This window comes from Macrobrachium rosenbergii, chromosome 53 (genome assembly GCF_040412425.1).
Source record: "Macrobrachium rosenbergii isolate ZJJX-2024 chromosome 53, ASM4041242v1, whole genome shotgun sequence".
Taxonomy (NCBI): domain Eukaryota; kingdom Metazoa; phylum Arthropoda; class Malacostraca; order Decapoda; family Palaemonidae; genus Macrobrachium; species Macrobrachium rosenbergii.
This window is the reverse complement of record NC_089793.1, coordinates 22,901,866-22,928,838: the sequence shown is the minus strand read 5'-3', so window position 1 is coordinate 22,928,838 and position 26,973 is coordinate 22,901,866. Positions and strand designations below refer to the sequence as shown.

General features: G+C 36.9%; 1 protein-coding gene across 2 annotated transcripts in view; it reads left to right on the top strand.

Moving 5' to 3' along the window:
* Positions 1-24,166: 24,166 nt before the first annotated feature.
* Positions 24,167-26,973, top strand: part of LOC136834350 (lachesin-like) — a 195,025-nt gene continuing 192,218 nt past the window's right edge. Inside the window, exon 1 of one of the 2 annotated variants that reach the window (XM_067096859.1) lies at positions 24,167-25,088. The gene's annotated coding sequence lies outside the window, so the exon portion shown is untranslated. The remainder of the gene's footprint in view (positions 25,089-26,973) is intronic. The other variant, XM_067096858.1, reaches the window with a different exon arrangement.

The following is a 26,973-nucleotide window of genomic DNA, read 5'->3' as shown; positions in this document are numbered from 1 at the left end:
AGGCGTTTCCAATTTCTTAATGTACTACCTGGATAACCTAATCGCTCTCATTATTATACTCTCCTGTCTCATCAGACCAAATTGTTACTTACGTCAAATTTAATGCAAGTTGATGTTAAATGGTAAAACAAAAACAAACATACCGAAAATCTTCCTGGTTTTCATTAGTGAGTACTGAAAGTACTTGAAACAGTGGCCGAATACTCAGTTTTATTATTTAGTTGAATTATCTTCTCTGTTTAGGGAATGTTTATATATTTCTCCCCACGTAATATCTACGTTATTCCTGTCGAGTTTATCTTCGATTTCATATTGCATGCAGCTGTTTATCTTACTAATTAATGTACAAATAAACGGTTACTTTCTCTTAAAGTTTATCTTTTCCTGTTAGTGACAAACCTAAACAGCGAGTATTATGCTCGCTGGAAAAATGCGTATTCTATGTCTCTCCTTCTTGAGAACATAATTATGTGCAAATCTGTCATTTACATCAGAACAATATTTGGAATGCCAAAAGGAAAGCGGCTGTGACTGGCTGCTATTAAGTTCTGCCATGGTCACTACTTAGTTAAAGAAACAGAAATTAGAGGGTGGCTTAATCTGGTGAGGAAGGGTTTCAGAGAGGGACTAAGAATGTGATTAAGACAATCAAATATGGTAAGAGAGAGGACAACCTGAAGTATCTCGTAGGAAGACAGCGGGTCAAGTACTGACGGGTTAATAAATACAGAAAAAGTAGAGCACATGAAGAGTAGGAAAGTTCAAGAGGCAGACCATTACTTAGTATGCCTCGGAAGGTGCAGAAAGGGTTCTGAGTGAAAAGGTAAAACACACAACACAAGGCTACCAATAAGAGAAGTTTTGTAGGATTATGTATGCAAGGGGGTTCAAGCTAATCAAATAATTTAGGACCGCAATGGTGATGCAAAAGTACGAGGCATCCCAGGATCTGGAAAAACTTATGAAGTGATAGAAATGAATCACGGAAGGAGTTTAGGAAGTTTGTTGTGGAAACAGGTTATAAAACGGTGATGTAACTGACGTTTAAGTAGGGCGAAGCTGAAGAAGTATGTTAGTTTGACAGAGACATTGGAAGACTAATGTGAGAAAAGATCTTAGAATAAAAAATGCAAATGGAGAGATTTTGTCTAAAAGGAGTTTAGCCCTGTGTCAAAAGAATATTTACGAGAGGTGTAGAGCGTGAAGGATAGAAGACAGGCAGTTATAACTAATTCGAAAAAAGACCGGGGTAATGAAAATCTGGCAATTCTTGTGGAAGTAACTTCAAAAGAAGGAAGTGGAAATGTGCCTTTAGTTGCAGGGATTTGTGAGATGCTTCGGTGTTTAGATGTTAGTGTGCTTAAATGGCTGTTCAGGGTGTAAGGCATGTCTGGAAGAGGAAAAAGTGTCAAAGGAATTGATGCTATACCTATTCCTCCGTTTACTTAGGCAGGTTACAGTGGTGACTGTTAGGAGTGTGGATGCAAAATAATCATCAGAATGTATGATAAATTTTCGATGGAGAAAATAAGATAAATAACGAAAGATTGATAAGAGAAGTGTTATGGCTTTAGACAAAGAAGGTAATGTGCATATCAAATGTTTACAATGAAGCTGCTGCGAGGGATGCTTGAGAGCAAAAACAAAAACCTGCTTGCGTCAGACAAAGAGCTAGAAAAACTTGCAATAGAATTTCTTGAGAGTGACTGAATGCTTTCATGACAATGGTGTCAGATCTTTCTGAAAGGATGAAGGGTTTGGTGTAAAAGGGCTTCTGAGACAAGGACGTGTTATGTCTCCGTGGCTGTTTATTGTATTTATGAATGGAGAGATGCAAGAAGTCAGGGAAACTGCAAATTTATGGGATATGTGAAAGGGTCGTGATCGAAGCGTGGAATGGAGGGAATTTGCAGATGATGAAGTGTTAGCTATAGAGAAAAGAAACTTCATCAACAGCGAGTATAAATTGCCAACAGAGTAAGTTGAGTGCATATGCTTGCAAACCCAATATTATCACAGTCAATGAAAGCCATAAAAGGGAACCATAAATATTAGTATGAAATGGAGAATAAATCAATGTACTTGATTCACATAGATATTTTGTGCATAAATGTAAGAGACGATGGCGGGGTAAAATAAGAGGAGAATCGCAGAGTAGGTGAAGCAATGAAGCTTGCAAAATCTTTGCATAAAGGCCCGAAGAGAAAAGCGTAAAAAATATGAGAAGATTTGAGTGTATTTCAACTTAAGGAAGTGGCTTGGATACTAAATATAATTAAGGAAAAAACAGGGGACACTGCTGAAAATGATTATATGTGTCCTACCTGTGAAGTAAGAATGGTTAAAAGGTAAGAAACACTGTGATGCCACAAACATAAGGAAAAAGTTCATAGAAGTAAAAAAATTATTTTATTGCAGGTGGTTTGAACGTGGGAAGAGAATGAAAGACATTAGGATGGGGAAGTGTCCAATTTGGATATTCTTGGAAGAAGGGGAGGGGGGGAAGTTCAGGCTAGCTGGGACGAAGAAGTGTTAGAATTGAAGGTCCGCAACATCAAAGCAGCACGATATAAAAGAATTAGGTAGAGACGAATGACACAGAGCGTGCAATGGGGTTCATTCTATAGCAAGTAAAAAATGCGCCGAAGCTTCTCCGGCGCAATCGAGTTTTCTGCACAGCGTATAATGCTGTATGAAACTCTCAGCCGCGGCAAATGAAACTTTCACCCACGGCCCGGTGGTGGCCTGTGTTGTTGGCACCGATAGCGGTGCCAGACGCACGATCATGGCTAACGTTAACCTTCAATGAAATAAAAACTACTGAGGCTAGAGGGCTGCAATCTGGTATGTTTGTTGATTAGAGTGGATGATCAACATACCAATTTGCAGCCCTCTAGCCTCCGTAGTTTTTAAGATCTGAGGGCTGACAGAAAAAGTGCTGACGGACATACAAACAGCCACCTCAATAATTTCCTTTTACAGACAACTAAAAGTCCCTCGAAAACAGCCGAAACTAGGTATGAATTTCTTAAATTATAATAATCTGAAATCTATAGGAAGTCTAAGATGTACCTTAGCTGTAACTACATATTCAGGGAGGAATTTTGTTCTTGCGCTTATTTTTAGTCCCATTGTTGTCTCTGTTATTCACCAGGCTTACGTATTGTATAGCTTTAAGAATAACCAAGAAAGAATTTTGAAAATGGCACCAAAATGGGAGAACAAAGGTTCTAAATTTGTACCAGCTTCACTGCATCAACTCATTCATATGACAAAAAGGCATTAGATCAAAAAATGCTTTGCTATTTCGTCCATCAAAGGCTATTGAATGAATTGTTCTAATACTTTTTTTTTGTGAAAATGCCTATATCTAAATTCCAAGACAATGGAATCATGAGATTTCCATTCATTCAACAGGACAATTATTTGACTAACTTAGTAGCAGTAATAAAAGGTTATGGTATCTTCTCTGGTATTTAACTTAGAACAGCTCTGGCAACTTCAGAGATACAGATCTGAAACCAGCAACATAATTGGATTAAAACCCAATCTATACAAATATAGTCCATCCACCCAACATCAAAAAACTCGAAACCGATTAACATTCCAGCCTCTACCGCAAGAGATAAATAATTCGCTCTACTTCCCATGTAAATTATTCACTTCATGGCTTGCTGTTAAACCATTCTGGACAACACCCCTTAGTTGGCTTGTAGTGCACGGGCGTCAGGAATCTCCAGCTGGACAACAGTCGAATAAATGAATTGGGATGAGGATGTTATGGGCAATAGACGGCAATTTTCTTTTGTTCTTAATTTGCCCATAAATAATTTGAATTTGAGACGCAGGTTTAACATCAGCGACTCAGTAGAGTATGAAGCTTGAATTTGAGAGACAGAGCTTTAATATCAGCGACTCAGTAGAGAATGAATTTTGATTTTGAGACACAGAGCTTTAATATCAGCGACTCAGTAGAGCATGAAGCTTGAATTTGAGAGGCAGAGCTTTAATATCAGCTACTCAGTAGAGTATGAAGCTTCAGTCTGAGAGACAGAGCTTTAATATCAGCGACTCAGTAGAGTATGAAGCCTGAATTTGAGAGACAGAGCCTTAATATCAGCAACTCAGTAGAGTATGAAGTTTCAGTTAGAGAGACAGATCAGCAACTCAGTAGAGTATGACGCTTGAATTTGACAGACAGATCTTTAATATCAGCGACTCAGTAGAGTATGAAGCTTGAATCTGAGAGACAGAGCCTTAATATCAGCGACTCAGTAGAGTATGAGTTTGAGAAGACTTCACAACTCACACAGAGTTGATGCTTCTGAGACAGAGCTTTAATATCAGGGACTCAGTAGAGTATGACGTTGAATTTGACAGACTTTTAATATCAGCTTCAGGTAGAGTATGACAGAGAGAAAGAGCTTTAACTCAGTAGAGTATGAAGATTGAATTTGAGAGACAGAGCTTTAATATTAGCGACTCAGGTGAGTATGAAGCTTGAATTTGAGAAACGGGGCTTTAATATCAGCGACTCAGTAGAGTATGAAGCTTCACTTTGAGAGACAGAGCTTTAATATCAGCGACTCAGTAGAGTATGAAGCTTGAATTTGACAGAGAGAGCTTTAATATCAGCGACTCAGTAGAGTATGAAGCTTCAGTTTGAGAGACAGAGCTTTAATATCAACGACTCAGTAGAGTATGAAGCTTGAATTTGACAGACAGAGCTTTAATATCAGCGACTCAGTAGAGTATGAAGTTTAGTTTGAGAGACAGATCAGCAACTCAGTAGAGTATGACGCTTGAATTTGACAGACAGAGCTTTAATATCAGCAACTCAGTAGAGTATGATGCTTGAATTTGAGAGACAGAGCTTTAATATCAGCGACTCAGTAGAGTATGAAGCTTGAATTTGAGAGACAGAGCTTTAATATCAGCGACTCAGTAGAGTATGAAGCTTGAATTTGAGAGACAGAGCTTTAATATTAGCGACTCAGGTGAGTATGAAGCTTGAATTTGAGAAACGGGGCTTTAATATCAGCGACTCAGTAGAGTATGATGCTTGAATTTGAGAGACAGAGCTTTAATATCAGCGACTCATTATAGTCTGAAGCTTGGATTTGAGAGACAGAGTTTTAATATCAGCGACTCAGTAGAGTATAACGCTTGAATGTGAGAGACAGAGCTTTAATATCAGCCACTCAGTATAGATGCAATTTGTGAGACAGAGCTTTAATATCAGAAATTTAGTAGAGTAGGACGCGAGAGGCTGAACCTTCAATATCAGCGACTCATTAGAGTGTGACGCTTGAATCTGAGAGACGGAGCTTTCATATCAGTGACTCAGTAGAGTATGGAGTTTGAATTTGAGAGGCGGAGCTCTAATATCAGCGACTCGGTAGAGTATAACGCTTGTATTTGAGAGACGGAGCTTTAATATCAGCGACTCGGTAGAGTATGACGCTTGTTTTGAGAGACAGAGCTCTAATATCAGCGACTTCAGAGTGTGAAGATATGATGACTTTTAATATCAGAACTCAAATTTGAGAGACGGAACTTTATTATCAGCGACTCAGTAGAATATGAAGCTTGGGTTTGAGAGAAAGAGTTTTAATATTAGCGACTCAGTAGAGTATGAAGTTTGAATTTGAGAGAAAGAGCTTTAATATCAGCGACTTGGTAGAGTATGAAGCTTGAATTTGAGAGACGGAGCCTTAATATCAGCGACTCGGTAGAGTATGAAGCTGGAATTTGAGAGACGTAGCTCTAATATCAGCGACTCGGTAGAGTATGAAGCTGGAATTTGAGAGAAAGAGCTTTAGAATCAGCGACTCGGTAGAGTATGAAGCATCTGAGAGACGGAGCTTTAAATCAGCGACTCGGTGAGTATGAAGCTTGAATTTGAGAGATGGAGCTTTAATATCAGCGACTCGGTAGAGTATGAAGATTGAATTTGAGAGACAGAGCTTTAGTATCAGCGACTCGGTAGAGTATGAAGCTTGAATTTGAGAGACGGAGCTCTAATATCAGCGACTCGGTAGAGTATGAAGCTAGAATTTGAGAGACGGAGCTTTAATATCAGCAACTCGGTAGAGTATGACACTTGAATTTGAGAGGCAGAGCTCTAATATCAGCGACTCAGTAGAGTATGAAGCTGGAATTTGAGAGACGGAGCTTTAATATCAGCGACTCAGTAGAGTATGAAGCTGGAATTTGAGAGACAGAGCTTTAATATCAGCGACTCAGTAGAGTATGATGCTTGAATTTGTGAGACAGAGCTTTATATCAGCGACTTATTATAGTATGACGCTTGAATTTGAGAGACAGAGCTTTAATATAAGCCACTCATTAGAGAGTATGACACTTGAATTTGAGAGACAGAGCTTTAATATCAGCGACTCAGTAGGGCATGAGAGGCTTTAATTTGTAGAGTATGAGCTTTAATATCAGAAATTTAAGTGACTCGGTAGAGTATGACGCTTGAATTTGAGAGGCAGAGCTCTAATATCAGCGACTCGGTAGAGTATGACGCTTGAATTTGAGAGGCAGAGCTCTAATATCAGCGACTCGGTAGAGTGTGAAGCTGGAATTTGAGAGACGGAGCTTTAATATCAGCGACTCCGTAGAGTATGACGCTTGTTTGAGAGATGCAGAGCTCTAATATCAGCGACTCGGTAGAAGTTATATTTGAGACTGGACTCATTTGACGCTTGAATTTGAGAGGAGCTCTAATATCAGCGACTCGGTAGAGTATGAGACTGGAATTTGAGAGACGGAGCTTTGATATCAGCGACTCGGTAGAGTATGAAGCTGGAATTTGAGAGACGCAGCTTTAATATCAGCGACTCAGGCTGGAATCTGAGAGACGGAACTTTAATATCAGCGACTCAAGCTGGAATTTGAGAGGCGGAACTTTAATATCAGCGACTCAAGCTGGAATTTGAGAGACGGAACTTTAATATCAGCGACTCAAGCTGGAATTTGAGAGACGGAACTTTAATATCAGCGACTCAGTAGAGTATGAAGTTTGAATTTGAGAGACGGAGCTTTAATATCAGCGACTCGGTAGAGTATGAAGCTGGAATTTGAGAGACGGAGCTTTAATATCAGCGACTCTCTGGAATTTGAGAGACGGAGCCTATGAAGCTAGATTTGAGATGACGGGCTTTGAGCGAATATCAGCGACTCGGTAGAGCGTGAGGACTGTATTTGAGAGACGGAGCTTTAACATCAGCGACTTTTTATAGTATGAAGCTTGGATTTGAGAGGCAGAGCTTTAATATCAGCGACTCAGTGGAGTATGAAGTTTGAATCTGAAATGCAGAGCCTTAATATCAGCGACTCAGTAGAGTATGACGCTTGAATTTGAGAGGCAGAGTCTTGTCTTAATATCAGCGACTCAGTAGGTATGGAGTTTGAATTTCAGAAACGGGGCTTTAATATCAGCGACTCGGTAGAGTGTGAAGTTTGAATTTGAGAGACGGAGCTTTAATATCAGCGACTCGGTAGAGTGTGAAGCTTGTATTTGAGAGACGGAGCTTTAATATCAGCGACTCGGTAGAATATGAAGCTTCAATTTGAGAGACGGAGCTTTAATATAATCGACTCAAGCTGGAATTTGAGAGACGGAACTTTAATATCAGCGACTCAGTAGAGTATGGAGCTTGAATTTGAGAGACGGAGCTCTAATATCAGCGACTCGGTAGAGTGTGAAGCTTGTATTTGAGAGACGGAGCTCTAGAATCAGCGACTCGGTAGAATATAAGCTTCAGTTGGAGATTTGAATATCAGCGACTCAAGCTGGAGTTTGAGGACGGAACTTTAATATCAGTAGACTCAGTAGAACTGGAATTTGAGAGACGGCTTTAAATATCAGCGACTCGGTAGAATATGAAGCTTCAATTTGAGAGACGCAGATTTACTATCAGCGACTCATGCTGGAATTTGAGAGACGGAACTTTAATATCAGCGACTCAGTACAGTATGAAGGGGAATATAAGTTCGAAAGTGCCCACCACCAAAAAATAATCTCTATTTTCTTTTCTTTTTTAGTAAAGGCCGATTTAGTCAAGTCCCTCTGAATCCGAGGATTTCTCTGTTCCCAAAATCTTTAATTATTGTAAATATTTTAATGGTAAGAATTGAAATTCTGGCGAAAACTGCTGAAACGTGTGTGGACTTTTCCCGAGGCTTTATATCAGTAATAAAATATGAGTGTGGGGAGACAGAATTGCCTCACTTGCCTTTACGGTTTTAAAGTCTTTCTATTTATTTTCATTATTTTCGAATAATAAAAAAACAACAAAACAATAATAACAATAATAATAACAATAACATAATAATAAAACAAATAAAATAATAATAATAATAATAATAATAATAATAATAATATAATAATAATAATAATAATGTTCTAAAGGGTCCTCAATAATGTAATTGTTAAAGACTCGAGTAGAATTTTACAAAAGCTTTCGAACCCTTCTCTAGGCTCATCTTCAGTCAAAAAGACTGAAGATGAACCCAGATAGGGGTTCGAAAGCTTTTATAAAATTCTACACGAGCCTTTAACAATTATATTATTGTAGACCCTTTAGAATATTTATGACCACTCGTGATAGAGAGTTTTTCTCCCAATAATAATAATAATAATAATAATAATAATAATAATAATAATAATAATAATAATAATAATAATAATAATAATAATCCAAACAAAAACAATTATACCCAATATTAAAGAGAACTAACAGATGAATTCATAACTTAAGAGTAATATAAACAAAGCAGGAACAGTGGAAAGGTAATCTTTTAGAAGGAAAGCTTCCGAGTAAGCCACTTAACAAATTATCCAGGTAATTTACGATAAGTATTACAGGATCCAAACCAATGAGGAACTCTGCATATCATATATCGCTTATTTCTGAAAATATATATCTCTTTACTGCAACTGTTTCACCATTAAACGAGATTACAACTCTCTCTCTCTCTCTCTCTCTCTCTCTCTCTCTCTCTCTCTCTCTCTCTCTCTCTCTCTCAGTAAGTGATTTGGTTTTCAGGAATCACGGTATTTCTAAGTCCATTGGGAATCGACTCAGGACATCAGCTTTAGTTATTTGAAATTCAATGAATCAACATGAAATGAAAAAGTATATTTTATCAAATGGAATAACGAAGTAATGTATACATAGAATTTAATAAAATCTATGACATGCATATTCACAGCCAAAAGGGAAACCGATACATGAGGGCCACTGCATAAAAGCGCGCAAAGACTAGTAGCGTTTGATAATGAATGTTTTAAGGAAATATCTGTAAGTATGCAATTTATGAGGAGTGAATGAACGACAGGGAAAACCCAGGATTAATGGAGTTACAGGAGTCAAGCAATGCAGATTTAACACCGAAGAAAAACGTCAGCTCACTTAAGACGGTGGTGAATTCAATTAACCGACTTGGCGCGAGTGACACGTTGTTGATAACCCCAAAATGGGACTGGACGGAATGACTCCGCAGCAAGTGTGTGTGCAAATGTGAACGTTTTTGTGTGTGGATGCACACGCGCCCGCGCTAATCCTCAAAACAACAGTTAAAGGAAAATGAGGTCAGACTTTCTCCGATGCGACATCAGATTAGACGAAAGCAGGATGGTGAATTTGATCTTAAAAATGAACATTCGCTCACAAACAAACACACACACACACACACACTGAGACATCAGGCCGGGCCTGTCAGAACAGAAGATATAGAAGTACTGTAAATTCCTGGTCAGTAAAAGCATCAGCTCAAGTTATACTACGGTTTCTTGCAACTGAAAACGGTTGTTACGGGAGTGGAAATCTCATCCGGTGACTAAACCAGCGGATATTGGATTTACATATGACAGGGTACGGCACAGCGGGATAAACAAATAGATGACACCAGAATAATTAAGGTCGACTGCGGGGAGAGTAGGTCTGTCCATCACCAATAACCCCGTTGTAAATGGATTTGTGAATACAAATTGAAAATTGATTTCAGGTTATCCGCGTTTAGCCCTGAACCAGTGAATAGCACAGCCGAAAAGCAATGCTGAACACATCAAGTAACCTCACTCTGGACATAGCAGTGCGAAAAATAATATATGAAATGATAAGAGATTGTTCGTCTCAAATTATATTGCTTTTATGCTCACAACCCCATTTACAGCTGACTAAATGGTGAGGGATCTCTCCCAAAATTGCATCCTCCTTCTTCGCTAATGACATAACCACTACAGTATATCTAAGACAAGGTGGTACCTTATTTTATATACATACATACACACACACGCATATAATATATAAGTACATATGTATATATATATATATAAATACATAAATTATATACTATATATACAGTATATATATACAGTATATATAAATGCATATACTGTATAATATACATATATATATAGTAGCATCACTTTTACCTTGGAGAAGGAACAGGATTCTAAACTGGCCTTTAGATATTTCCGATTTTTAAAGAAAATGACTGGTTTCAATACTACTGTTTTTAGAAAAAGAACGTTTACTGGTCTTGGGTCAAACTTTATAGCTCCTGCTTTTTTAATTTCAACCAACTCTGTCCACACTCTCCTTACACCATTATTTAACTCTCACTTCTGAGTGGGCCTTATTTTTCATGAAGAAATCCTTTTCCTGCAACAATATAACAATAATTGCTTTCCACAATAAAACATTCTATAGCAGTATTCTTTTCAGACTTCTTGAACAAATCATTCAGCCTACAGTAAATTTTTAATGTACCTAAACTCCCTATATACGCCGTTTCCATTTTCACATGATGATAGTTCTAGAAAGGAGTTTCATTAGATCTTCAGAGGTGCTTTATGCCATTGACATCAAACTCATCCCGAAAAATCCAAAGACAATCGGCTCATTCTTCAGGTTTTTAAAGATCGGCTCTGCCCTTTGATGTCGTCTGGTGTTGTTTATGAATATGGAATTGTCCCAGATGTAGTCTGGGGAACATATATTGGATCCCACCAGGCGGCTTCTCAGGGTCAGGGCCGACTCTCCTGGGAGGTGAGCTATAGAACTGATGCCGACTCTCCAATCCAGAGCTATCCTCCATAGAAATCATGCCACCAAGTGCAAAACACAGATAAATTATGATGACTTCAAAGTTATTGGCCAGGCACAGAACCAAAAACTGCAGATACTTGAGTGTTTAAAACATTAAACTACGGGTTCCCTCATTAAACACCATAAACTACCCTCAATTCCATTGTTTTGCCATAGAGTCATTACTATTTGTACCTCTGATCTTTTGTTTTGTTTTTTTCTGTATATATTTTTCTTTTACTGTTAGTGTGGTTCTATCGTTTGCATTGTAAGGTGAAAGCGTCTTCTGTTTTTTTTTTTTTTTTTAAAGTATATTACTGTCTTTTGTTTGTTTCTCTGTTATTGGAAAGAGAAAAAGAATTTTCTTAAAAATTAGACAATTTTTATTCTTTTTATTTTTTTTATTTGAGGGTTTTGTGATTTTGCTATTTTAATGTGCTCTTGTGTAACCATATGTCCGTGTGTAACGTGATTTTTAAGCTTTATATGTATTTAAGTGCTCTTGTGTATGTATTTTTAGCAGCATTTATAGATTTTTAGTGACTAATGTTTTAACGTAATTCAGTTTTAATACTGTTCCAGTACTTTATTAATTTATTTAATTTTCCATAGAATTCCCTGATGATGTGATTTATGAATCACGAAACAGAAACAATAAAGAAGTGTGAATCTCAGAGTATTCTGCCATTGACTTTAAATTTGTGGTATATATATATATATATATATATATATATATATATATATATATATATATATATATATATATATATAGAGAGAGAGAGAGAGAGAGAGAGAGGGATGAGAGAGAGTGGTTTGTCACTTATACACACGTGACATATCCCCATTAATATCGAATTCACTTGATCTCCGGAATAAAGAACACTCAAAGGGAACTGCACATGAAAAATACATCTGTCTCGGACAGTCTTCTAATTTATGCCTTATGGGTTTGATGAAGGGTCAACCTACCCATTCGGCTATTAATAATTTAATATTTATGGGTATTCATGTGTGTATAAGTATACATATGTATATATATACATATATAATATACATAATAACTACACTACACAAATGTAAATATATATATATATATATATATATATATGTATATATATATATATATATATATATATATTACTCTTTCTCAAAGTCCAATTCTAGTTTTTAACAAGCCTCTTCTGCCAAGTCTGACTTATTTTGTTCTATTTTCTATAGTCGTGCTGCCTAGCCCATACAACATAGCAGGTCATGTTGCTATCTTAAGCACTCCACCTTTCAGCCTAATAGAGGGACTCGCGTCACAGAGCACGCCTGATACCAAATTCCCCCTCTAATTATCCCCTCCAAATTGCATTTGATAATTAAGTGTTTATCTATGCCACCCACTGTATCCATCATCAAGCAAAGATACCAAAGAACTCTCCTGACGTTCACTTCTGCCAGCCAGCTTAATCGTGGCTCAATGTTCGCCATCCATCCAACTTGTCACATATTGTCTTTGTTTGTGTTATCTTCATCCCTCTACTCTCTTGACGCGTATCCCCGCCTATCTAGCTTTCTCTCCAGATCCTCGCTAGTTTCTGCATGCAATCAAAGTAAATGCTTTCTGTCCGCTTGTTTGTCTCTATGAGAATGCACTTGCGCGCGCACACATACACACACACACCACACACCACGCACTTACGCACATTCACATATATATATGTATGTATACTGTATATATCAATATATATATATATATATATATATATATATATATATATATATATATATATATATATATATACATATATATGCTATTTCAATGGATAAATGATCAAATATAAAAAAGAGATTTTGTCATATAAGCAGAACAGCACATTTTGGGTATTATTTGAAAGTAAGAGATTGAAAACGGAAAATGTCTGATTGGATGATGACTTCAGTCATTAAGAAACAAGAGTGCAAGATCTTTCGCCTTTACTCTCGGGCATTTACAAGCAAACTACATTACTACAGAAAACAAGTAAAAAATGCACCGAAGTTTCTTCGATGCAATTGAGTTTTCTGTACAGCGTATAATGCTGTATGAAACTCTCAGCCACGGCCCATGAAATTCTCAGCCGCGGCCCATGAAACTTTCACCCACGGCCCGGTGGTGGCCTGCGTTTCTGGAACCCTAGCGGTGTCAGACGCACGATCATGGCTATCTTTAACCTTAAATAAAATAAAAACTACTGAGGCTAGAGGGCTGCAATCTGGTATGTTTGATGATTGGAGGGTGGATGATCAACAAACCAATTTGCAGGCCTCTAGCCTCAGTAGTTTTTAAGATCTGAGGGCGGACAGAAAAACTGCGGACAGACAACAAATAACCATCTCAATAGTTTTCTTTTACAGAAAACTGAAAAGAACAAAACGGAGATTCCGTTTTAGAAGCAACTACTTACAAAGGTACAGCTTAAATAAGTCTTCAGATACGGAACAACTGTCTTGAATAACTCAGTTCTTGGATTAATTAACCGAGGAGAGGCAAAGAGCATTAAAAAGGAGTGCTGAGTTTTTTCACTATCTCCTTAAATTAATGTTCTTTTCATTAGTTAGCTGTATCAATGCAGATTCTGAGAGGCTTTCATTTATAATGTTATTGCATCTGGTTATCATGCTACTATGGAATTTCACTTCGATGCTCAAAAAGAGCAGAATTTTGACCAGTTCCAACTGAATAATAATGCTGGTTTCTCTTGAAATGAGTTCCCTACTCATTTGACCAAAATTAGATGAATTACTGTCCGGTTATGGGATTTCATAAGCAACGCTGCTAATCTGGTGAGGGCAAAGTCTTACATTCATTTTTTTTACAGAGCTGTCATAAGAAAAAGAGACATTTACATTTAAAATTATAATACGGTTAAAAGAAGGGGCAATTCATTTTTCCTGTCACTTTTGTTATAAAATGGTTCACACAACTTTACTGTAGTAAATATCCAAAATATAAACCTAATAACATAAGTCCCTACCTATTCTCTAATGCTCTCCAGTTCGTTATTCAGAAATTCCAGGACTTGCAACGCGAAGTGCTCCAAGAAATATAGTAGTGAATACAGAGATTTTGAAATTAATATTATGTAAAAAATAATACTATACATAAATTATTTGTTGCGTATCTCTACATGCTAAATTTAAACTGAAACTGTTCACGTGTGATAACAATGTTAAAAAAGTGCATGCAAGCAACAGTGGTTTTCTACTTCTAGCGTCAACTTGATAGAAGAGATTTGTTCATGCAGTTTGTCTTAGCGATTATTTACACTGAAGTCTTAAAGTAAAACCGCCAGAATATCATGAAAATACTGAAATCATTGTACAGGAATATAAATAGGAATAATATGTTTTGTTTTTGTAAACGCCATATCATAATTTGCGAGAACTCGTGATGAGGATTCTCCATTTTCAAAACATATGACTGTCCACGGAGTTTTACATTAAAAATGAACTTGCAATCACAAATACATAATTCTATTAATTACGAAAATTGACTGACTGTTAGTGGTGACTCCAATCAGGTTAATTCTTTTTTATCAAGATAATACAGATTCAATAGGCATTTTGGAAAATAAAGAACGAGCATAAAAACTTACTCAGCGACAGTCGGGATTTATCATGAAGCTGTTTAATTTTTCCTTTAGGTTCTAGTTTCTTTGTGGCCATATACTCTATTTCTATATGTATGCATGCATGTATGTATGTATGTATATATATAAATGAATGCGTATATATGTCCGTGTGGGATTATTGTCAGCATGCATATTTTATCTTTTGAGTTAATTGATTACAGGAGATAAGAATTAGAGATATATATACAGTATACACACACATATACATATATATATATATATATATATATATATATATATATATATATATATATACAGTATATATCCTAATTCTTATCCTGTAATCAGTTAACTAAAGATAAAGAAAAGTATGCATACTGTCAATAATCCCACAAGAGACATATATACGCATTCATTTTTTATATACATACACATGTATATATATATATATATATATATATATATATATATATATATATATATATATATGAATGATTAGAAGGAAAAGATCATCAAATAAGCATAAACCGGCAGGCATAATTGGAATTACTTGAGAGTACAATCATGAAAAATTGCAAACGTTTCTTACATGGATGACGATTTCAGCATACATATATACACTGTATATATTGTAAATATATATATATATATATATATATATATATATATATATATACATATATATATATATATATATATATATATATATATATATATATATATAAAATGTGGTAAACATATTGAGCAATACGTTTATACGTAATAATCTAAAAATATCTGGGATATTTCCTAGATAGTGACCCCCACGGGGTTTAACCCGGTATGAATCCACCTTTCCGTCGTGTTTAGTATAAGCTCGTTGGTGTTTACCGTAAAAATAATAAAGATAATGATCCCCAAGAAACATTAGTCCTAGATGACGACCCCCGAAAACCCTTGCGGTGTCACTATCATGGTAAGATCCAACATCTGGAAATCATGAATAAAGAATATTGTAGCAATATTAAATTCAATGATGTTATTTTTATAAACATTCACGCACTTGCCCTTTTCCATGATTATTCGTAATTTTTCGTGCACGTATTTCAACCTAAGACAAAAAAAAAAAAAAACGCGACCTTGGCCTATGCAAACTCATCCAAATGTTTGTTTGTTTATGAACAGAGTACAGTACAGACTGGAACGCCGCGACTCGGACGTGGAAGCTGGAATTAACGCCGCTCAGTCTGGCCGTCAATAGATGGCTCTGCCATCGTGCTTCGTGTCCGCTAAGGAAACCTCGCTATCCATCAAGCAACCCAGCAGGAGCTCGATCGAACTCTGTTCAGTGGACGCACCAATAGATGGTTCTGCCGTGGTGCAGCATTTCTGGTAAACAGAATTATGAAATCTATTAAATGTCTATCACATTACACAATGGCTGTACCTTTTATGGAGGACAAATCTATCACCCGTGTCACAGAAACGACAGGCAATATTGAAATGTTCCTTCTCAGGTCTATGCTTATAATTTCTCCTTAACATTTATAATAAAATAACTATATGACAAAATGCTATATATATTTTTGTCTGTGTTATCATATATATATATATATATATATATATATATATATATATATACAATAACTCTATATGATAAAATTATATATATAAATATATATATGTATATATATATATATATATATATATATATATATATATATATATATATATATATATATATATATATATATATATATATATAGATGTTCAAGGACAGATTGCGCCAAGGAGCGATAAAATATATGGGTTGAAAGTTAGTTAACTCATCTTCTATTCCGAGCTCGGGTTTTCCTCAGACTTTTATTTAAAGCTGAGGCGGGCTGTCGTCACCTCCGCAAATGCTTGTAAAGCATCAAGTGGATATAAACGTCCTTTTGTTGAGAATAATCCTTGCATTTCTGACATCTGAGTAAAGGAAAGCATAAAAGGCGCATACAAGTAGTTACTGCAGAAACAACTGAAATTTTAATATCTGCTTATGAATCTGCGGTGAATTTTGGTAATGGAAATGATTTAATGGCACTATATTCGTAACCGATAATTTTCAGAGATAAAAAGATGCTTCAAAAATATATGAAAGTGGCAGGAGAGGTTTTGCTCGCTCATACTGTCTGATTCAACAGGGCAGGCGATCAACTCTTTGAATAACCAATACCTCTTTTGAGTGGACTGTGGTGGAGGAATATTGCTTTGACACGTATGAGTAACATTTCGTTTCATAACTTGGTAAAATGACATACGGTTTGAATCAAGATTAAAATAAAGTTATACTGTGGTTGCTAGCAGAGAAAAATACGCTGCTAGCTCTCTATAGATACGAAAGTACTAAAATGGGAAGTAGAAAGGAAAGGTGTGGAAATGTTAACGTCATACACCCCAGCCAGCAAGTAATTCTCTGATGAAGTGGTCCTTCTAAATGACTTTTCAGTTTCCTGTAAAAGAAAACTATTGTGCCGGCTTTGTCTGTCCGTCAGCGCTTTATTCTGTCCGCCCTCAAATCTTAAAAACTACTAAGACTAGAGGGCTGCAAATTGGTATGTTATCATCCACCCTCCAACCATCTAAAATACCAAATTGCAGCCCTCTAGAATCAGTGGTTTTTATTTTATTCAAGGTTAAAGTTAGCCATAATCGTGCTTCTGGCAACGATATAGGATAGGCCACCACCAGGCCGTGGTTAAAGTTTCATGGGTCGCGGCTCGTACAGCATTATACCGAGACCACAGAAAGATAGATCTATTTTCGGTGGCCTTGATTATAAGCTATAGCGGCTTTACAGGAAACTCGATTGCGTCGAAGAAACTTCGGCGCATTTTTCACTTGGAGATATTTATACACTAGAAACTACACATTCTTTGGCAGACTGGCTTGTTTAAATGTTCTCAAGAAAATCACTCTTCTTATGAACATTTTCACTCCAATGATAATGAGGTTAAGATAGAATATGTGATAGCATTAAATGACGCGCCTGCGAATTCTTTAATGATTCATATGTTTTCGGTCACGTTCATAGATTTTCCAGAGGCCGGCAACAGTCCGTTGTTGATAGAGAAAATAATAGTCTTTCAGTACGCTTTATATAGGGTTGGAAACTTTCGCGGAATATCTTCTGGGTGATGTAAGCTATTCCCAAGGTAAAGTGAAATCGATATTATGGAGTATGTTTTGTTTAATATTTGAAAGTGTGGAAAAGACAGGCGCGATTTAGTGAAAAAGTACCGCACACACACATTATATATATATATATATATATATATATATATATATATATATATATATATATATATATATATATATATATATATATATGCATATATATATATATATATATATATATATATATATATATATATATATATATATATATATATATATATTAATATATACACAATTGTTCTGTGCATTAGTATATATATATTAAAACTGATATTAACGGAGTTTTTATTCACATACACAATTGTTCCGTACTTGATTAGTCCATGAACGCTTGTAATTACTAAAAAGTTAGATCCAGTTTTAATGAGTCCTTTAGTCCTTTTATATATATATATATATATATATATATATATATATATATATATATATATATATATATATATATATATATATTTAAAGAAGTGTCTCAATATAAAAGAAGAGTAAAGTACATGAACATAGAAGTTGAAGGGGCAGTACGTGTAGTGTGTTCAAATGCTATTGAAGAGCCTTCTGTCTGGACATACGAAAAACCTGAAATAGTAAAAGTTTTCGGCACAAGGTTTTCATCTAAGGTTCAGAAGTAACTGATTTTTATTAACTCGATGTTGCTGCTGAATCATCCATGAAAAACCAGTGCCGAAAAACTGTCAAGCCTTCGGATTCTCCATATAACCACATGTAAGGATCATCAGCTGCATCATCATCATAAATACATTACCTCCTTCCAACACTTCTGCCATGAGCGTTACGTATAAGTCTCCCCGGCAGCACCTCTGAATTATAAATAATTTTCACAAACCTTTCATCATCCCTGATCCCCAAGGGACCCGACATTGCAAAACCGCTTAATCCATATTGTGGTATAAGCTTTTTGTTTTTTTTTAAACATTTAAATTTCATTATTTCTCAACCGTTCAGTATTTTAAACTGCTCATATGATACCAAACTCTATTCTCCTTCACTTCTGCTTAACATATCCATTCCACGTGCACAGAGGAGAGTTAATTCAATAATCCCTTCATGCATACCATCCTCTGCTTCCACAGATCCTACTACCTTTCCTGCTTCCACAGATCCTACTACCTTTCCTGCGAACAAAGCCACAAAAGATGAGCCTTATCTTTGGTGAACTAAGTTAAAATCCTCCATCTTTGACTCTGGTATATTGTTATTCCTCCCATGTTAGCTATAGTCCTGAAACCGTCATTCAGCCTGAAGGACAGACGAGATTTACTAAGGAGACAAATAAGGCTAAACAGTGTGGTGCTGACACTTCTCTTCCTGGTTTCCTGTCCTCCTGAAACGCTCTTGCCAATGAATCTGAAGGTTTCACTATGGTGCCATGAAAACCCTCCCTTGATCCGGAGGTTGTCAGAACGAGAGTGAAGCCCTCAAACTCACTGACCACAATGATAGTACTCTCCCACCGCTAATGATCAGCTGCTCTTGAAGCCCCGATTTACAGTAATAATCTGAAGTCATATGTCCTGCTTCAAGATAACCACTATGCGCATAAGAAACAAGGTTTTATAACTAGTGCTTTTTGAAAAGGACATTTACGGGTCAAGGTACAAACTTGTATAGCAGTTGTTCTTTATGTTTAAATAAATTGAATAGGCTCACCACACCGTGCCTGTGTTATCCTCTAATTCGCAAAACTTCCACAATGAAATTCAGTGTTTATTTTAGTATTTTCAAAACAATTTATATCCTTTTTTATTCAACAAAAATGTATAGAACTTTTTGAACAACACATTTCAAGCCCGTCAGTCTATATCTGTTGTTCCAAAATAGTTGCTGCGTGCCTCCATACCTTTCGTACATTTGAATAACTTTAAACTCATGTTACTAGAGGAAGTTCACAATATATTCCCGGCACTGGATATTAAACTAATTTCAAAAAATGCCAAGACTCTCAGTTCATTGTTCTACCAAAAAGATCAGCTTCTCACTTTGATGCGGCCTCTGGTGGTCTAATGTTGTGCTTGACCAAAGTGTAAAATTGGGAAATATGTCGGGATCACCAAGTCACTGCACAAAGTAAGAGTGGACTCTCATCCTGGAGTCAGTCACCGTATAGGATGTCAGTTGAAAATAAAAGCATTTTCTAACAGACATGATCACTGCAAAAAATGTAAGATATTTTCATACGGAGACTTTAATATTGTTGCCTAAAGACATAGTGATTACTCTCTCTCTCTCTCTCTCTCTCTCTCTCTCTCTCTCTCTCTCTCTATTAAGCAGCTTGTTCCGTCAGTAAACAACCAGGCCTCTTCTACTGTTTTATATATAGCCTAAGTCGACGACGTCCTGAAAAATGGCCCGTTACAAAGTTTTTAGCTCCAGCTCAGTTAGGTAATAGACTTTCCTTTCTTGAAGTTCTCGTTTCTGTTCTCATCTTCAAATATACAAGTGGTTTTTAATTCTTAATAATTTCAACTTCTGTGAAAGTTTTAATGGAGTCTATATTCTTATTTTTCACACTCTATATTGTTTTCCAGCTCGGATAATGAGGCGAAATCTAGAAAAATTGGCCAATAAACAAAAAGATTGCTACGTTTGCTATTTACTTATTTATTCCTACTGAATCTTTGCCGTTCTAGATGCCCAATCGTTCCAGTATATATATATATATATATATATATATATATATATATATATATATATATATATATATATATATATATATATATATATATATTCATGAAGCTACAAATGTCACTTGATATTCAATTCACGCTACTTCAGGAATATCCCCGATGGGGAATTATCACCAAAAAGGAATTCTTCAAGTGATAAATGGATTGGTACTTCCTGCGACTCCATCCGACGGTCAAACCAGTCGCTGGAAGTTACCGTGTCGAGGGATCGAGACCCGGTGGTTCCGGATATTCCCGAAGTAGCGTGAATTGGATATTAAGCGACATTTGTAGCTTCATGAAAGTATATGAATCACGATGTGATAAAAATTTCCTATATATATTTGTGTATATATATGCATAAACACTGTATACATACTTATATATATACAGTATGTGTATAATAGAAATAATTAACACATGAGAACAGGTTTGACAGAAATAAATTCTGACTCACATTGGGATCAAACCCCGGTCTTTCAAATGAGAGGCCAGAGCATTAGAAATTCACCCACACAGACCATATACACGGTGATGGGGTAAGTCGAATGAAATGTTAGCAATTGAATCACTGCTGGGTCGTAAAGCAGGGTAAAATTCGCTGGTACGATAGGCAGTAACCTGCCAAGGATAAACCTGAGGTTCCAATTTCTTTTATGACTTGTGTGAGTGAAATGCCAACGCCCTGGCCTCTCATTTGAAAGACCAGGGCTCGGTCCCAGTGTGAATCAGATATCAGATATTATATATATATATATATATATATATATATATATATATATATATATATATATATATATATATATATATATATATATACATATACATAATTGTTCGATTCCTCCTAGTAGACGGACGGCTTCTGTAAATATTACCTTCCCAATACCCAGCAAATTATTTGAGAAGAGGTTGATAGCTCAATGCCCTCCTTCCCCCTCGCTGCGTTCCACCACAGTCGATTAACTAGCAGGTACAAATCACTCATCAATTTAGAAGATGCATACTGGATTGTAATGAAACGTAGCTAAACTGCACCGCTATCCCCAAGAATCGAATGGCGATGTAAGTGTTGTTACCACTGAACAATATAAATGATAATTACCAACAAGATATTTCCTCGATGAAGGAGTGACCAGGTGAATAAAAGCCCCTGCCATATTCAGCGCCTAACGGCTGAATCAAGGACGGCTTTTCCATTGCAGGAAACTTAACCACCTCAGCTTACAAAGAAGACAAATCAACAGCGCTTCCAACACAATACACCTGTCAGCCCCGTCCTTCTTGCGCTTTCTGGCTTCCTGGATAGCTAGGCCACATACTCCAGTCTCTCCTCCAGTCTATCTAGCCAGCACTTTCTCGGAACCCTTTCCAGTCTGCCATCCAGAAGCTGAGAATTTCCATTAACCTACATTTTTTTTTTCTTTATATCCAGTGGCCCACACATCAGAAAATACCCTAATCCTTCTCTTTATCTTTGTTAACCGTTCTACCAATTCTCCGAATTCCTATAATTTTCACTGCTTCACATACTCTTGTGGCACATATGCTATGCAAACAGTTCATCGTAATAGTTTCTACCTTTTTCCTTTCATTTTTATTAAACATCCACAGTTCACTTCCATAAAGAAGAGCAATCGGAACAATCACTTCATACCTTCCGACAATTGCTTCCATTAGAAGCGTCGCTTCTCTTGCAAACATTTGCAATGATTCTCTCAACACAGTTACGCGAAACACCTTTATGAATCACTCATTTTCATTCCTCCACCATCCTTTGTCTACCTGGCTTCCTTTTACCCTCATCACCTTATTGTTGTTATCATTCACTCTCCAAGTTCGTCGCTGGGTGAGCGGGTTCCGTTCTCAGCTACCACTCTGTTGGTCGCGAGTTCGAATCTCCGACCGGCCAGTGAAGAACAAGAGGAATTTGTTTCTGGTGACAGAAATTCATTTCTCGCTATAATGTGGTTCGGATTCCACAATAAGCTGTAGGTCCCGTTGCTAGGTAACCAATTGGTTCTTAGCCACGTAAAAATAAGTCTAATCCTTCGGGCCAGCCCTAGGAGAGCTGTTAATCAGCTCAGTGGTCTGGTTAAACTAAGATATACTTAACTTTTTTCACTTGTCACCACTTAGCAACACTTCCAAACATTTAAGGAAAACAGAATGATTTCCGAAAACTTTTTTGAGAGCAAAATCGGAATCTATGACGGGATTGTTAAGCCAAAATTTTATTCTAATGAGAATCAAATAGGAATGTCAACTGCAGGTGAGAGAAAAATTCCACAAACTGTCAAGATGAATCTTTGCAGAGTAAGACGTGTTTTGAAGGGGAAAATGTAGAATATAAAGGATATAAAATCGGAAAGGCACTAATGAAAATACGGCTCAAAGGTTTTTGTAGTGGCTATGCCACTTGGCGAGAACTAAAGATAAGGGGTAGGGGAAAGGTGTCATTTGAGAGTTTAGAATTGAGGGGAGAAACAGACCGAAGAAGTTGAATCCTGGAAGAGGATGAAGTGACATGGACTTTTCCCGTTAAAATCCACTGTACCTCTGAAGACCTAAGCCATGGACTCTGCACCTGGTTGTTAATCAACTATAGCGCAGAAGGACAAGGGATTACAACATTGTCCTAAAGTACTAGGTGGTAAATGGAAAAGTAACACCATCCGCAGCCACCCCTTTAAGGAAAAAAAGAAGCGCGCGACCACACACGCTCGCGCGCGCACGCACGGACACACACACACATACACACCTATGAATGTGTGAAACCGTGAGACATGTGTGCGCGCGTGTCCGCATACTTCAGTTACTGCATAAAGTAATTAATACATGTGTGGCAGTCTATCTGAGAGCCTTCCCTACCCTTGATTTTTCAAAGGCTTCTTAAGGATTTCTAAAGCCTCTGAGTAAGAACATCAAGCATAACAGAAAAGTAATTAAAAATTATTTTCCTTGATGCTCTGTTTTTCCGCCGACCAGCTTCCTCCTCCTCCTCCTCCTCCTCCTCCTCCTCCTCCTCGCTACGCAATTTTTGTTTCTTGGAGGTATGAGGGAGGATGGCATCCGACTATTCAGCAGTTATGAATACAGGCAAGTTTAATTAAGGAGTGAATGCCTACGCCTTTCAGCCATTTTCTCTTTAAGCTAAGTCTTGCCTTTTGGGCGAGTTTGGCCCTTACCGAGAAGTGAGTTTCTTCTTCAATATGTGCTAGATCATTTGGATCGTTGGATGTTTTCTCGTTTTAATGTTCATTGTGATGTTTTTCCAAAGAGATGACAGTCAGACCCTCGCCCGCATTCTCTCCTCGAATCTCGAAAGTTTAGCAGGCATTTGAGTACTACCACCCAGCCGTCAACACATCTCTTTCAACCCCCAAGAAAGTGTGATGTAAAAGACCCAAATTATATATGAATTACTGTAATAACGTAAGCAGGGAAACACTGCTGCAACGGATTTACAACCATTTCAGTCTCCGTGGCTCTCTCTTCGTGGCTCTCTCTCTCTCTCTTCTCCTTTCTCTCTTCGCCTCCTTGCCATGAGTCGCCCGCCACCCAGCGGGAGGAGGATCGGCTGCGCTCCAGTCAGACCCGAAAGAGCAACCCACGCTCAGTTGCTCTCGACCCGTGGCACGGTATCTCTCCCGATCGATCGTCGCCGCCGTGCTCGAAGCTATACCCTCGTAATGTGGTTGCTTTCAGTTTTATAGGTTTCATGTACTTGAGGAACTCGAATTGGATACGCTTTGGTGCCAATGACCTGTTCGGACGCTGAGAGGTGTTTCGTGATAGTGGCTGCTTGACCTATTCCCGTGATTGGTTGTCGGAGTTCAATTTGCAGTGCGGTTACGATGGACCCTTAGTCTACAGTTTCCTGATGTTTTGGCAGAAATGTAAACATCTCGTCACTAAGACTCAAGATTGAGTTCGTTCGCGCTGAGAACTGTCTATGCCAGCGTAATATCCGCTTATGTGATAAGACTCCAGAGGTCCTCGAGACGTAACCGTGGGTTAGAACTTACTTAGAAGAGAAACGTGTGGTGGCCATAAAAAGAAAATGAAGATATAAATGATATACCAGAGAGCCGTCAGGACGAAGTGCTAGTGCTTGGGCTGAGACATATAAAAAAAGAGTGAGGGGGGAAAGAAGAGATAGAGAGAGAGAGAGAGAGAGAGAGAGAGAGAGAGAGAAAAAAAGAGAGCGGTGGTAGGAGGGTTGTGAAATTACAGAGCTCTTGTTCCTATTCAGTGGTACATTTTAACTAAATCTTCCGGACAGTAGTATCTAGACAAAAGCCTCATCTCTAGCAAAGATTTAAATGGGGAAATGAGGAGAGCAGGAGAAATACCAATTCTCTCCAAGTGCCGTAGTCTCGAAGACCCCAGACAAAAAAGATTATCGGAGTGACCTCATACCCGTTGATGAATGGGAAAGTGGGAAATGTATTGAGCTTAGGTGCATCCCAATAGTCACCCTCGCACAATATATGCTTGAATAGGCAAAGGTAAGCAAAGCGCAATCTTTTCGAAATCATAAAAACGTATTTTAGTTTTAATTAGTGTGGCTATTTCTGTTATTAGTTTTGCTTTACTTGAAGCTACTATCAGTTTGCTTTATTTGAAGCGACGTTTCAGTTTGCTTCATTTGAGGTGACGTTTCAGCTTGCTTCATTTGAAGCGACGTTTCATTTCGCTTCATTTGAGGTGACGTTTCAGTTTGCTTCATTTGAAGCGACGTTTCAGTTTGCTTCATTTGAAGCGACGCTTCAGTTTGCCATATTTGAAGCGACGTTTCAGTCTGCCTCATCTGAAGCGACGTATCAGTTTGCTTCATTCGAAGCGACGTTTCAGTTTGCTTCATTTGAAGCGACGTAGCTGTTCTTAAGTTGAAGGGAAAATTCGGCAAACGATGTGTTCCCCTAGAAACCCTTTAAAATATGATTGTAATTTGTTCAGAGGCACTAATTAACCATCTTGACGGCTTTGCCGAGTTTGTCCTTAACGTCATGCATCCATCTATCGCAATGATAACACGTAACTACAACAATACGGGAAGGAAGCAATGTATGAAGCACAAGCGCATACCGACCTTGGACTGCAATAATACTTCATAGCTCAGTCCAGCTTCCAATACTGGTGAGTCGGTCACTCTAGAAACATGACTGTTCATATTGTTGTACAGGTTAAGCCAAACATTAAGAAAGAGCACACGCAAAGACCCAGCCAGAAATGGCTATAATGTATAGAAAATATATATGTATACACTTACGTAAACACACATTTAATATATGTATATATATATATGTATGTATACTGCACATATATACACATACATACTGTACATAAGTACATATATACATACATACATATATATACATATTTATATATAATATATATATATATATATATATATATATATATATATATATATATATATATATATATATATATATATATATATATATATATATAGAGAAGAGAGAGAGAGAGAGAGAGAGAGAGAGAGAGAGAGAGAGAGAGAGAGTACAAAAGGTGGTATCTGAAAGAAAATCCAGCAATAACAATACTGATAACATTAATGGTAACAATCAAAAGGCAAGATTTCAATAATCATTTATTGTAGTGCATCGAAAAGTAACGTTTGCTCTTCAGATTAGATGCATATTTCTGTAATTATTCTTACAAATAATTAAACAGATTTCAAATCTGCGACGAAGATTCTCGAGAACGGTCGTCACACGCAGATTCTTTCGCCGTTTCGCTTTTATTTGATACAAATATTTACACATGTATCATGTGTGTATTTGTAATAATAAAAAGTACTTTACTTCACGGTTACATAGGGTTTCTGATCTGCATTCGGGGCCGCAACATATTAGGAACACACACGCCTTTATGCTTACAGGTCCCAAACGATGTCTAAATTATACGTATTATCATATTAAACGTACGCATGTATGTATATATTTACATATGTACATATATATACATATATATGTATATACATATGTGTGTGTGTATGTACGTGCGTGTGTATACATTTATATATAATTACATACGCTGATAATACCTGAGGAACATATGTGTACACATGCGCATTACCATGTAAGGAATACTTGTATGGAGAAGCTCTCGCAACTATGATACATGATCGTGTTTATGTGTGGAAATGTAACAGTAAGTACTGAATGAAATGACATAAAACCAACTATGTCGCGTATCTTTCCAACTGTGTTTTCGTATAAACACACACACACACACATATATATGTGTGTGTATGTATGTGTATATATGTATATATATTTATATATGTATTTATATATGTATATATATATATATATATACCTGTATGTAGTTGTATGATTATGTTCGTATGATTATGTGATTCCT